The sequence below is a fragment of the Panthera onca genome, chromosome B3 (assembly GCF_046562875.1).
Source record: "Panthera onca isolate mPanOnc1 chromosome B3, mPanOnc1 haplotype 2, whole genome shotgun sequence".
Lineage (NCBI taxonomy): Eukaryota > Metazoa > Chordata > Mammalia > Carnivora > Felidae > Panthera > Panthera onca.
Window position 1 is genome coordinate 866,728 of NC_138344.1, and position 13,055 is coordinate 879,782.

Sequence of the window (13,055 nt, forward strand, 5' to 3'; positions counted from 1 at the left end):
TGGCTGCTCTTGGTCTGCTCGGCTCGGGGCTTGGAGAGGAACAGACGAGGAATGAGCGGGAGGGTGGCAGGAGGAACAGGGTGAAGAGAAGGAAATGATATAGAGAAGGAGAGAAAGAGAGTCCAATTTTTTTTTTTTTTTGATGAAGTCATCGGACTGTCAAAGGAAGTCACTTTAAGGACAGACTCTGGTTTTCAAGGGAGCAGGGGTCTGTGTGGACCTGGTCGTCTAGCAGGGTGCTGCCTCCGGGTACAGTCCCCCTTTGGAGCTGGAGTCGCAGACACTGAGCTCATGGGAAGCAGAGGTGGGGAGAGGGAGGCCATGGGGGTGGGCTGAGCGCTGGTGGGTGAACGTCTTTATTTACTGGAGCTGAGCCTCCACTGCCAACCTCCCTAGACTGCAGACACACGTCCAGGAGTCTGTCCTTCAGGGGAAAAAGAAATACCCTGGAGGGCTGTCTCTAAAGACACTGAGTGGCTGGAGCCAGAAACGTCCCACCTGGTAGGTGGGAGTCACCCCTGCGAATCACCAACTACTCCTGCTTATTGCCTCCTGCATATGCAGAACTCACTCTCTGGCTTTCTTTCTGTTCTGTTACATATGAAGGGAAATAAAGGACCCTCAAACGTTTGAAGAAATCCTCCAGCATGAAAGAGAGAGACTGAATAAGCAGACAGCCTGACCCTGGAAAAACAGATGAACTGGGGGGAGCAGAAGGGAGCTTGAAAAAGCAGCATATCCCAATTATTCTCTAGAAGATGTATTCATTAACCAAGAACAGGACGTCATGAAAAAGTCATGCTCATGAAAGAAGGCGTGTAGACATCAAGACTGACGTTGCCCAGAGACGGCTCCGAGAAATAGCGAGAGGACATGTCCGAGGAAACGCTGTAGGAAGCTGAAGATGAGCGGAAGGAAGAGAGGAGGGATCCAGGTGAGGAGGCCAACATCCGAACAATGGGAACCCCGGGAAGTGGAAACGGGGAGAGCAGAGGGAAGAACACGGTTAAAAATCCAAGGTTCTTTCCCTGAGCTGAGGCCACAAAACTCTTGATTGCAAGGGCTTGTTGGGGGGGCGGGCGGGGGGGCAAGAACGAGGGAGGAAGAAGGCCGCCACCCAGCCATATGGCTGCGCCATAGCCCACCCCGGGAAGAGCTGGGAGAGCTCCAGACATGATGCGGGTCAGCTGGAGGATAACAGGACTCGGATTAGCCATGGCTGTGTCACCCACCGTGCTGGGTTCTGGAAGACATTAGAGCCCTGCCTTCTATGTTTTGAGGGCGAATTATAATTACAATTTTTTTTAATGTACGAATCCATTAAAAAATAGTAAACCCATTACGTGTTAATACAAATGACAATTTCATGAAAGACAGCATTCTGGAAATCTCTTTAACGTCTGGCTTAGTAGATGAGGCCAGAGGGTCCTATCTGCTTCTGCATTTAGTCTGTTGTGATTTCTCGTTTTGGTTGAGGAACAAAGATTTTAACCTGGACATGAGAAGGTGGGAAGAGGTCATGTCAGACGTGCAGGGACTCTGAAACCTCACAAAGTTAGAAGCTATTTGAGAACATGCCCGAGCAAAGGAGAAAGGAGCAGACCAGGAAAGGCGGGGGGCTGGGGAGCACCAGACAGAATCCCCCCGGAAATCGGTGAAGAGGAAGCCAGAGGGTGCTTGGAGCCACTCCGTGAGGGAGGTCCCTGGGGGAGAAAGGAACTCGGTCAACCAGGTTATATTACGGAGCGTGTGAAACAAAAGGAAATAGTGATAATAGGACACACAGCGTCTTTGGAAACCGCAGGACGAGTGAGCGGCAGCCTGTGGGGCCCGGCTGTGCTGTCCAGCATCGCAGGACCACAAACACCGGCCAGCGTCAGCATCTGGCCACGTCCCACAGACAGAACAAAGGCAGCTTGAGTCCTGGGATGGAACAGAAGGGTCCAGCTGCCGGTGTTCAAATGCAGCGGAGACAGCACAGCGGGCAGAGGCGGAGGGGGGCAGGTGTTCGACGGGGCAAGAAGCCGTGTTGGCTCGTGGCTCAGAGTTACAGAGGTCATCCAGGTGGAGGTCCAACTAGTCTAACATCAGGACGTTGCAGAGGGTGGAGGGGAGGGGGGTTTCGGGCAGCCACATCCTCATCCAGCACGGCAGCCGGCTGGCAAGTCAAGAAACAATGGTGGACGCCTGCCGTTCTGTACTATGGAGGTAAGAGCCAGGAGAGCCCAGAACATGGGACGAGGAAAGGCAGGAGGTTGCTGCTTTTATGGACCGTGTTTTAAAATTAACTTCAGAAAAAATAAATAAATAAAAAATAAAAAATAAAAAATAAATAAAATTAATTTCAGGACATAAAGAAAAAGAAACAGACTTGTGTGGGCCAGGCCACCGACAACCACGTCAAATTGGCCCAGTTCGTCCTTGTCTTGTTTGGCGACATTGAGGTTGGGGAGGGAGGAATCAGAATCTGGCCTGTTTTGTTTCAACCTACATCTCAAATCTGGATCAGAATGCTCCGGAAGAGCCTTCAGGATCGTGGTATGCAAATGAAGACCCACTCTTTTTCAAATAACATCCTTCTTTCTTATTGAATCTTATCTCTGTAGGAGGGTTGACAAATGTTCCCTGTTATCAACCACAACTTCATATACTGTCAGTGGAGGGCTGTGGAGGGTGCTGCTAGTCAGGGGTGGGATGGGACAGAAGACAATGTTCTCTCTTACAGCAGCGTCAGTGGTGTCCGTGACTGCCAAAGACACTCCCAGGAGAGTTTGATACGTCACCTGCCGCCATCTTGGTGAATGCCTTGGATGCTCGGTCCAGATACTAAAGGAACATCAGTTCTTCAGACGCAGCACAAGAATCAACCCTGAGGCTTACCTGCAGCTCCTTAACGGAGGGGGCAAAGGGCACAAAGAAAGCGGCCTCTAAGACACCCCATTTCACCCAAACTGGCGGGTCCTGTGTCCGGCAACCGAACACATTGAGAATAACCACGCTGGTGTGCCAGGTGTAAACAGGGAGCCTGGAATGCCAAGAAAAGTCCCACATTGTCTGCCTGGAACAGGTGTCTCATTGTCATCTTGTGGAGACCAGAGAATCCTTCCAAGCCAAGCTTGTTCATCATGAAGTTCATGGAGTAGTAGTTATTTAGAGCCAACTTAATGAGATCTGGGGGGGGTGGGGAGGTTGAGAGAGGTTTATTGGTCCCAGTTGGATTTAACTATGAGGTAGCCTGCATGCCTCTGGGAGCTGGGCTCTGTAACTCTCAAAGGTATGGAACTTTGGGGTGCTGGGGGGCTCAGTCGGTTAAACGTCCGACTTCATGACTTCTGTGATCTTGCGGTTTGTGAGTTCAAGCCTGGCATCGGGCTCTGTGCTGACAACTCAGAGCCTGGAGCCTGCTTTGGATTCTGTGTCTCCCTCTCTCTCTGCCCTTCCCCACTCAAAAACAAAAATAAAACCAAAAAAAAAAAATATATATGTATATATGTATATATATGTATATGTGTGTATATATATATATATGTATATATACATATATATATATATATATATATGGAACTTTGGCCATTACATGATTTAAGTTTCCAGATGTGGATTTCTTGGCTGAAAAATAGACTTTGATGGTTGTCGTGGGCATTGACCACATATTACAGATGCTTAGAACGTTTTGAGTCATGTTGCTACATTCAGAGAATTACAGCCTTACAAGCCCCATCTTTTTTCCCTGAGGGAGAAACTTGGAAACTCATTTCCCCGCTGGCTTGGCGTCCAGGATGCGGGCATATGACCTTACAATCAGACTCGTGTCCTTGAGGTTCTGATGTGAGAGAGAGTGAGGTGAGGAATGGCTGGGGCAGGGTGGGGGCTGCCCAGGCGTCTGACTTTTGGTGACTTTTGGGGTGAAGCCTCTGCAAGGCGGGGCAGGACCTGGGGCAGTGGGGGAGGGGTTTCGTCGACAGGAGAGGTGCAGTTTTGAAATTTTTTTTTTTAACGTTTATTTATTTTTGAGACAGAGAGAGACAGAGCATGAATGGGGGAGGGTCAGAGAGAGAGGGAGACACAGAATCCGAAACAGGCTCCAGGCTCCAGGCTCTGAGCTGTCAGCACAGAGCCCGACGCGGGGCTCGAACTCACGGACCGCGAGATCATGACCTTAGCCGAAGTCGGACGCTTAACCGACTGAGCCACCCAGGCGCCCCAGGAGAGGTGCAGTTTTGGTCGTTGATCTAAGAACCTCAGATTCAAGTGTCAGCTTTCTCAAAGCACCCGGCGAGTGATGAACTGTCCTTCAGTGGACGCCTTTGCTGGGTCGTCCGCTGGACACACTGTTGCTGATGGATATGGTGGTCTGTGCTGGTCAGAAGCACCAGGTAACTGCCAGACGGTTCAAATGCCGTGAACCCGTTGGTAATTGAGGTGGGCAGGGCACGTGACTGAAGTTCCACGTCCGGTTTTAGACAGTGCCCCAAAGCCCGATACACTGACATTTTATTAGGTTTTCAAACTGAACGCTAGCTAACTTTGAGTCTGAATTATGGTGGCAGAAACGTCTGACAATATAATTATGGTCGTACCTCTTAGCCGTTTCACGTTGTGCAAAAATAGATCCTTATTCCCCAAGGAACTTCTGGAGAATGGGGGGGCTCTTCTGCCTGGGTGGTTATGAAGGGACTAAGGTTTGGATACCTTAGAAGATATTTTCATCGTGTTATTTTCCAGTGTACTTAAATCAAGTTGTTCTTTAAAAATTTCCAAAGAAATTCAGCTTCAGTAGGAGAACGTACCACAAGACTGTACCCAAAGTCAGCACAGTCCAGCATTTCTAGGATTATCTCTAAGTGACAAAAATAACAACAGAGGGGCTTGAATTCAAAGGCCAATGAAAGACTTGGCAGGATTTCTATTGCGGGAATGTCAGCTCAAAGAAGACACCAGAACATTTTTTTTTTTTTCTGGCAGAATATCAGAATTGTAAAGGAGTTTATGTGGTCTAATAGCCTAAAACTGGCAGGGTGGGTCTGTGTTTGCTCAAACTCGAAGGAGACTTCTAGGACCCCTTAGTTACACCAACAGTTAGGGGAAAAGGTTCAGAAGGAGAGTCCTCTCCCAAGCCCCCCTAATACATGGTCATGGGGAATAATGGGCAAGGGAGATGTTCTCAGGGTGCAAAGTTTGGGGCATCCTTAGTGACAGACCAAGAAATTCACTCCACGGCCACACAGTGGAGTCCGTGTAATCCTCGTGAGGCAGCGTGTGGCTTACACCATTCACTCGAGACTGTGCTCACTGTTTTCCGCTTTTCCAGTTTTCAACGTGTGCGTGCGTGCATGTGTGTGTGCACATGTGCACGTGTGTGCGTGTGCATGTGTGTGCCAGTATTCCTTCCTCCACTGTGTACCGAGCGTGTTTGGAGGGGGTAAACGATCATCTGATCATAGGAGCCGCATCCAGATCTGATGGACAGAAATGTACAAGGTTGATGCATATTTGACGCATGTGGGATCGTTGCGATGTGTTAGGTGGGCATTTAAAAATTGCGTGCATGGGAAGAGGTGTGTGTGCACGCACACATGTGTGTACACACACTGGGGACGTCAGGGGTGGGGTGTACCAGGCTCTGCTCTGGTTTCCGACTCTCTCGCGTGGTTGCCGACTCTCCCGCGTGGTTGCCGACTCTCCCTCATGGTCGCCGACTCTCCCGCATGGTCACCGACTCTCCCGCGTGGTCACCGACTCTCCCACGTGGCTTCCGTATCCTTGCTCTGATAAAAGTAATCCACTTTTTCTTTGGAAAACGACCTCTGCCTCAAACTCTGGTGTGTGGATGAGGTGGTTAATCACGGCCGCTAATGTTACTTTGGCCACAGAGTTGGGGCACGTGAGCCAGGTCTGTGCCGCCAGGAGTGGGCACGCTCTGGACCACAGGGACTGTTTCAAAGATGAGCATTTGTCGCACACCCGGCTGTCAGAGTCCTAGCTGAGGTTTTTCAGCTCATGGAGAAGACGGTCCCTTTTCCACCAGCCTTGGAGGGGGTGAGCCTGCAGCTCAGGCCACCAAGCAGCCCGCCCCCTGCAGAGGACGTGCCTCAGCAGGTGTCTGTGGAGTGCCGAGTGAGTGCCAGGCCCTGTGCCGAGTGCTGTGAATGCGTCGTCTCATTCAATCTGCGCAGCGATTCTATGAGATGGGATTTAGTGTATCCTCCCCCCGAGTGACGGGGAAATCAAGGCAGAGAGAGCCGAGGATAAAGCACTTACATTCATGGTGCAGCAAAGACCCACATTCAGGGAGTGTGACTTTGCAGCGACGCTGTCCTGCTGGGCAGAGCAGAGGAAAGCCGAGGGCAGGAAGAACCGGAAGGGGGGCGGGAAGGAGGCTGAAGCATCGATTCGAGGAAGCTGAGACAGACAGAACCGAGGGACGCAGAGACTCTAGCGAAACACGGGAGCCAGCTGCGCACAGGGCTGTGCAGGTGCTGACCGCCCTCAGGGCTCTGCATGAGTTCGGGTGGGTTTTCGTCACCTGTCACGGCCACACGGCACATTCTGTTTTCCACCAGAAGGAAACGTTCCACGCTTGGGACGTCTGACACAGCAGCCACCAGCCACACGTGGCTATCGAATCACTAAAATGTGCCTAATGCACCGGGGAGCCGAACTTTTAGTTTTGTCAGGTTCTAATTAATCAAAATTGAAAGTTAAGTAGCTGGCAGGTCCTGTGTTGGACAGCACTGGTCTGGAGGTCTCTGTCCTCAGAGCCCTGCATTACTACACACGCAGGGCTGGAAACTAGTTTTTACAACCCAAGCAATTGGAAAGATAACAAAAAGCGAAAGCAAGGAGAAGAAAGGAAGGGTTATTACAACCTAAGAAATTGGAAAGATAACAAAAAGCGAAAGCAAGGAGAAGAAAGGAAGCGTTCACAAAAACGAGGAAAATTACTGGCTCAGAAAATAGGACACTAGCACATAAACCCAAAAGCTAGGTAACTTGAAAGAAAAACACACACGTGATGAGGGGGGCAAGACGCCCGCCAACCTGCACAAGGCCAAAGGGGAAAGCACAATCATACGAAATTAGAAGTGGAATTGGGAAATAATCACAGGTACAGAGGAAATCACATTTTAAGAAAACGCTTCACTTGTCTCTATGCAAGTAAATAGGAAAAAATTGGACTAGTTTTTCTAGGAGAATGTAAGTTTCCAAAACTGATTGTATCCTAGGTGGAAAATCTAAACCAGCCCGACGGCCTGCCATGGAGGAAGCGGCCTGCCCGAGTGGACTCTTCAATAGCCTCGTAGCATCTCATCCCACATCCACTCATTCCTCGCTGCCCACTGCTGGGCGTTTGAGACTTGACTGTGCCTTTCAAACAAAGTGTCAGTTCCATGAAACTTGGAGGAAAGGAGGACCCCCAACTCCTTAAAGGGCATTAGAGGACATTTCACATTGAGCTAATGCCAACGTGATAAGGATTCAGATCCGATGAGCCGTGAAAAAGAATTGTAGAGGTAAACTTCACGTACAAAGATCGATACAAAATCCTGATAAAATACTAACAAGTAGAAACGATGACAAGGAAGACAGTTCCACTAATGGGACTCATCACAGAAGTTAGAGATGGTCCAGTACAGGGTCACGTTTCCTTACACTTCATTTATTATCACTCTTGATTTTACAGAGTTTTCATGAAATAGAAATTGAGGAAACGCCTACAAACACAGGTATTTCCTCAACAGGACAAAACTATACCTCAAGCCAGAAGTCAGCATGATTCTTAATGACGTAAACCGGTTGACGAGAGTGACTCCAGAATAAGACGTGGGTAGTTTTCCTGGGCTGCTCAACCATAAGAAAAGACATAGCGGTGTAAAAATTTTAAGGAAAGAGTCAAAATTGTTCTTTTTTCATGATACATGGAAGGATGCTTATGTAACTAGAAAACCCAAGGAATCGACTGAAAAACACTGGTAGAAGCAATAAGAGAATCCAGCTGCTGGTTTCCAATCGATACACAAAAATCAATAACTTTCCTAAATGGAATAGCGTTTCGCTAGTTAATATAATGCACAGAAACACGTGAAAGCATGCAGACTCTCATTCCTATTTAGCGAATCAAATGAAAACAAGTACTCTTTCTTCACTTATGATAAAGTCGAGACAATGGACAGTAGCTAAAAGTCTAGGGAAATAGACATTGTTATAAAATACCAGAGAGAGAGCCAGACCGGTACAGCTTCTTTTGGGGGCGAGGAAACATTACGTAGCATCATAACCATAATCCCACTCTTTCGCTTTGCTCCCGCACATCTAGGGGTTAACCCAACACCTAGCTTTCACGTGCAAACACAAATATGCAAGAGTGTTTACTGCAGCCCGGTTCGAAGTGCCAATACGTGTAAAATCAGAAATGTCCAGCAAAGGGAGGGGGGAAGTTATATGTGTTTGGAATGGGATACTACACGGCTGTTGAGAGGAATCTCCACGTGCAGATATGGAACAATGCCCAGTACATATGTTAAAAAGGAAAACCCCACAAGACATTGAGCAGTGCCCGCGGTCTGTTCCCACTCGCGTCAAGAAAAAAGAGATCTAGCGATAATAATTCCTGGAAGATAAAGAACCTATTAGCAGGTGACCAGAAGTACAGACAAGAAGAAAGACTTGCTTCTTTTGTAATGTGTTAGCCTTCTACCACGGGCACGTACCATTCTAAATTAAATGACCGGCGTATCGATATATGAATGAATGCAGCCCCCATCTGTCATCTGTTCATCCTTTTGTTTGTTTATTCACAAAGCGTGTCCTGAGCCTCCTCCTGCTGGGCCTGGGAGGGACAGCAGGGAACAAAAATGTATGTTCTGGTTTCTTCCAGCGTGAAGTCTAGGCTAGGGCTTTGCTACTCAAAGTGTGGTCCCTGGACCGGCAGCACGGACATCATCTGGAGCTTGTTCGAAATGCAGCATCTCGGGCCTCACCGCACACCTGCCTTTGAGTCAGCCTCTGCAGCTTAGCCGAGTCCCCAGGGGGGTCCTCAGTGGGGTTTGCAAGCACGGTTCGAGGGACCATTCCCGAATACTGCACCCTCGCTAGCTCACGTACAGTTTCTGGACCAGGAGAGAGAGGGCACATTCGGAGCTCGCTGGGAACACGCTGGGTGTGCTCAGAGGACTGTGGGGGACGGAGGTTAAATACCCACGGCCCAAATTGCGCCGTAACTTGACATTAATCCTTGTGCCGACTTGTCTCTCACGAGTTAACCACAAAATAGCTTTGCTGTGCTGTTGCTACGGCAACGGGGTCTAATAGCGCTGTTACTTTTCCCATTTCCAGAGCCCGAAGCCCAGTCTCCCTGTCTCCAACCAAGCCTGTTTTCTGTTCGCCAAAGTTGAAATCAAACACCTGGCCGTGGGGGCAGTCACAGTCCCCGCGTGACTCGGCAGGTGCGTTCTCTGCCTACCTTTGCATTCATTTCAGACCGCCGGGCTACGCTCGGCTGATCCCCGCCTTCGGAACAGCCGCCCCTTCCCCCAGAGAGAAGAGCTTCCTTGAAAATCATACATTTTCATTTTTAAATGTCTGTAGTATTTGTTTGGTGTATATGGTAAAAAATGAGAAAGCGCAAATCAGCGGGACAAAAATGCACCAGCTCTCCAAGTGCATGCGTGTATCTCGCTTTTAGTGCCTGTGGATTATTCCAGGCGGGAGAAATGAGGTGGTGCGCGGCCCCACATCCCGCGAGCCCACAAACCGCGGGGATTCTCATCCCCCCCTTCTCCCGAGTTATAAGGCAGGTGCTGGCCATACTCCTTGCGGCGCTGACAGCTTCCGTTTGTCCCGAGTGGTATTACAGCCTTTCCGAAGTGCCTTCACAGGTACACGGGGTGTAGACACGAAGCCACAGTCATCCTTGCCCGAAGGACAGTGGCTGGAAATGCAAGCACAGACACTCCACACGGCGGGGGTGGGGGGGGGGGGCGGGACCGGACCATACGTCAGCTCCTACTAGACCTTCCCTGGAGCTGCCTCCTCCTCCTTGTTTGTTTTGAAACAAATGTCTAGGGAATTTGGGGACGAGGGGGTCGTGTGCACCTTGATCCCGGGCAAGGCTCACCCATTTGTGGATGTGGTCACGGTGGTCCCAATAAGTTACACGAGGTCCTACACCAACCACGCTGATGGCAGAGGGGACGTCAGGTAGCTTTTCTGGGTCTCCTGTCACATCAAGAAGAAATTTAACATTTTGTCAGATTACCACATATGGCAGCCAAGTGTGCACATCTTGTGTGTGTGGCTCGGTGAAGCTTCACATATGTGCATACCCGTGTAAACACCACCTACATCAAGACATAGAACGGGGCCACAGACTCCCTCATGCTGTCTCCCAATCAACATCCCCACCAAAGAAAGTCACCATCAGCCTAGATTCATTCCGCCTGAACTTGTGATTCTGAGCATCTCAGGAGCTGCTCCTGCCACGGCCGTTTCACACGTGAGCAATTTGTGACCCTCATCGAGTAACAGCAGAACCATCTAGTATGTCACGACTTCTGCCTCTATGCCTGTGCACGTGCACACGTCACTCAGTGCTCACGCCTCCGTGCGGCTAACACTTTCCCACCCGGTGTCTGTGGACATCTATCCATCCACCCATCCATCCATCCATTTAGCCATTCAATTTTCTACCCACCTTCCGTCTATCTGTCTGTCTATCTATCTATCTATCTATCTATCTAATCATCTGTCTATCTTACCGGGTTTTAACCTTCACAATGTGGGGCTGATTAAGCAGTCTCTGGAAGGTTGTTTATTTGCGTCCGATGCCGGGCCTTGAATCCCACAGAGCAGGCCACGGGGGAGGGGGCTGGAAGGAAAGTAGGGGAGAGTGAGACCCAGCTGGACCCTGTAAGCCAGAACTGTGACCAGCTATCCTGTTTTTCTGGGACCGAAGGTGTTCCCAAGATGCAATACTTTCACTCTTGACATTGGGCAAGTTCCAGAGGGAGGAGGAGGTCACCCCAGCTGCAAACCAAAGGACTGAGAGCTGTGTCAGTCCATGCTATTTCCAGCCTCGATGGGGCCTCTCCTGGAGCTGGATACAGACCTGGCCTGGAAGACACAGAAACCGAGGGGGTCGAATGCAGGCCCCACACCAAAGAGGGGGGCCGGCAGATGGTGCCGCCCTGCGTGAGCCCTGATTACAGGCTGTGGTTCAAGAGCTGCCTGTGTGCCCGGCACCCACCGGCGGGTGAAAAGGCTTCTCGGCCTGATGACGCGGCAGGGGTCAGCCCACCCCTGCCCCAGGACCCCCAGCAGCCCCAGGACACGGAGACAGACTGGGGTGGAGGCCCGGCTCCCCTCCCCCCCCCCCCCCCCCACCCCGGGGCAGGGGCAGCGGGAGGGCTGCTGAGTCAGGGCAGTGGTGCGGCCAAGGGGGCAGAGACTCCTCGGGGTTGTCACCTGCCACACGTCCCTCCCTCAGAGTGGCAGTTTTCAGAGAAGGGCTTTAAGACACTGGTCTGCCAGCCTGGGCCCCGGGTGTCAGCGGTGGGTTTTTGAGCATGAGGACAGTCCCAGCAGAGGGGGAAACAGAGCAGTGACCTCACTGCCCACTGTGCTGCCCACGGCTGCACCAGTTTCCCGGAGTTTGGTGCTAAATTTAGAATCCAGCTTCTTGGACTGTGTTTGGTTGGAGGAGGAATCCAGGGCCGATGAAATTCACCTGTCAGTCACCGCCTGGCTGGCAGGGGCCACCGCCCATGGGGACGGCACAGGACACTGTCAGTGTCTGTGTGTGTGCCCTCGTCCTGGGCCACTCCCCAGGCCAGGGCTGTGTGGCCACCAGGGCAGGCCCCTGACCCCTACTGTGGGGCCGGAGGGCCTCGAATAGGGCTGCTGCTTTGGATTGACAATGATCTTGTGGGTGGAGTCAGTTCCACCTTTTCATCTGAAGCTCCTGCTGATTTCGAACTTGACCCTGGGGGATGGGATTCACCACTAGGGCTTCTGGGCCCCAGGGTCTTCTCTACCGGTTCAGGGAATCAGTTATTCCCTAGGCCAGGGCAGAGCCCTGACTCAGTGGAAGTCAGCCTGGGGATTTACTGAGCACCTACTGTGTGCTGGGCTCTGTGCGAGGCCTGTGAAAACAGGAGCTGTCTGTTCAGAGCGGTGTTTAAAACTCAGACTTCTGCACAGCAAAGGGAACAGTCAACAAAACTAAAAGGCAGCTGTTGGAATGGGAGAAAAAATACTTGCAAATGACGTATTGGATAAAGGGTTAGTATCCAAAATCTATAAAGAACTTATCAAACTCAACACCCAAAAAACAAATAATCCAGTGAAGAAATGGGCCGAAGACATGAATAGACACTTCTCCAAAGAAGACATCCAGATGGCCGAGCGACACATGAAAAAACGCCCAACATCACTCATCATCAGGGGAATACAAATCAAACCCACCGTGAGATACCACCTCGCACCTGTCAGAATGGCTCACATGAACAACTCAGGCAGCAACAGATGTTGGCGAGGATGCGGAGAGAGAGGATCCCTTTTGCATTGTTGGTGGGAACGCAAACTGGTGCAGCCGTTCTGGAAGACAATATGGAGGTTCCTCAAAAAACTAAAAATAGAACTACCCTATGACCCAGCAATTGCACTACTAAGAATTTATCTAAAGAGTTAAAAAAATGCTGCTTTGAAGGGGCACGTGCACCCCAACGTTTACAGCAGCGCCGTCGACAATAGCCAAATCATGGAAAGAGCCCAGATGTCCGTTGACTGATGATGTGGTATATATACAACGGGATACTACTCACTGATGGAAAAAAAAAAAATGAAATCTTGCCATTTGCAACAATGTGGATGGAACTGGAGGGTATGATGCTAAGGGAAATTAGAGAAAGACAAAGATCATATGACTTCACTCATATGTGGAATTGGAGAAACAAAACAGATGAACACAGGGGACGGGAAGGGAAATTAAGATAAAAACAGAGAGGGAGGCAAACCATGAGACTCTTAAATACAGAGAACCGTCGGAGGGGTGCTGG

The 13,055-nt window shown here is 50.2% G+C and overlaps 1 long non-coding RNA gene across 2 annotated transcripts; it reads right to left on the reverse strand.

The window, feature by feature from the left end:
- Positions 1 to 8,777: 8,777 nt before the first annotated feature.
- Positions 8,778 to 12,586, reverse strand: LOC132668575 (uncharacterized). Of its 2 annotated transcripts, none has more exons than XR_009605632.3 (4): positions 12,483 to 12,586; positions 10,758 to 10,867; positions 10,118 to 10,218; positions 8,778 to 9,952 (listed from the first exon to the last, which is right to left on the reverse strand). It is a non-coding gene; the product is annotated as an uncharacterized LOC132668575 (long non-coding RNA). The 2 variants fall into 2 exon arrangements; XR_009605633.3 differs by having other exon boundaries at positions 12,500 to 12,584.
- Between the last annotated feature and the right edge of the window lie 469 nt (positions 12,587 to 13,055).